The 1,805-nt window shown below is 34.0% G+C and overlaps 1 pseudogene; it reads right to left on the bottom strand.

The window, feature by feature from the left end:
• Positions 1-614: 614 nt before the first annotated feature.
• LOC125817565 (NAC domain-containing protein 35-like) lies at positions 615-1,402 on the bottom strand (annotated as a pseudogene).
• Between the last annotated feature and the right edge of the window lie 403 nt (positions 1,403-1,805).

Raw genomic sequence — 1,805 nt, forward strand, 5'->3', positions numbered from 1 at the left:
TCACTTAGGCCTTCATTCATGATACTCTGCTAGGATCTGCAACGCTTCAGTAGGCCCTAGGCACGGATGTTAGAGTTACTGCTGCCGTTTACCGGGGCTTCCATTCAAAGTTTATAACACTTCTCCTTTCGACCTTTCAGCATCGGGCACGTGTCAGACTCTATACATCGTGTTACCACTTATGATATCATATAAGCTCTGAATTTTCAAATGTAAAAACAACTATCAACGCGTTAGATTCAAAGTGCAGCTAACATCAACAATCAGCTGAAGCAACTCTAACAATGAGTACACATATAAGTTTTGCTTTATTATGTGAAGCCAAAAATAGGTCACAAAATACTACTCATATTCATTTTTAACTTCAAATTTGCAATGCACGTATCGATACATAACAGACAGCCACCAGTGAACTGTGTTCTAACCACAAGATGCCAAGATCAAAGCCTCAGTAAAGGGTGAGCACAGGTGATTCAAAATTGCATCCCTTGTATGATCAGATGCAACAGTTAACACCTAAAAAGTACTCCGTAAAAAAAATAATTGACAAATTGTAAATTGAACTATATACAACTGCATAGTCCATTTTAATAATATAAATATTTTGATGTGTATTATATATCTTGTAGAACGTGTGAATTCTACAACCAATTGTCACGAATGTCCTCAAATGCTCTATACATCTCTTCCTGAAATTCATCGCTTCTAATATCATCAACTCCGTGGACTTCCAACGTTGTCTCTCTATTTACCATTGTAGTAGCTTCATAAGTACTGTTTTGAACATCATATTCGGAAGTTGTAGCCTCTTGTTCATGACAAACCCTAACTTGATCTTTGATTGTGGAGTAGTCGTTATTATGATTAGGTTCAAGCAACATAGGATCAATAATTTTCGTTACATCTCCATCTTGTGCCTCATAACATGATCCACATACTTCTCTTTATCCATCTTAACACTACAAAATCTTCTTTAAAAATATGATTATTTTCCTTAAAGAAACTATCCGCGACATGATATTCTACCATCAACCAGGTTTTATTTTGGCCACACTCACTTGTTTCAAACTTGAAATTTCTCTTAAACCCTACCACAGACGCCGTACGATTGCTCCTTATAAGATGTTCCCCGATTTGCGCTTTCCACGTCCCTTTAGCACAAATTCGAGAAAACCTTTTATATTCAATCTTCTGCTTCTTCAAAGGAGTAATAAAGTAACGAAACTTTTCTTCAGAATTAGCTCCAAATATATATCTCCCATGGTGGTTGATCTCCATATATATCCGCAAACTGGATAGGACATTGTTGATTCAAACATAATTCACCTTTGAAAAACTTCTTAAGATAGTTGATTAGCTCCGTATCAGTAGGATGAAAATGTATTCCCATTGGCATCGACATTGTTTCTCGATCCAGAATTAACCTAAGCTAATTATGTGAATTATGAAGTCTAAACAAAGATAGTTTATCTATTTATACACATCTTATTTCCATTATGGAAAAAAACTCTTAATTACTTAACAAACTCAAGTTACTTTATTTCCTTAATTACTACTAACTAACAAACTAAAGTTACTTAATTACTTCTCTCAAATTACTTTATTTCCTTAATTACGTATTTATATTCCTAAATTTTGACGGAGTTTGCTTTGAAACTTGAAAGGCGTGCCAACTACTTAAATTTGGCTAACACGTGCCTCACTCCAATATCTAAGTTAAAAAGATCTAATAAGATGCCTAGAGAATAAAAAATGTAAGTACAAAAAAAGTAATTCAATTTATATTACTTTTCGAATAGTTTTTA

Source organism: Solanum verrucosum, unplaced genomic scaffold (assembly GCF_900185275.1).
Source record: "Solanum verrucosum unplaced genomic scaffold, falcon-dt-bn FXZP01000280.1, whole genome shotgun sequence".
In the NCBI taxonomy this organism is placed as follows: Eukaryota; Viridiplantae; Streptophyta; class Magnoliopsida; order Solanales; family Solanaceae; genus Solanum; species Solanum verrucosum.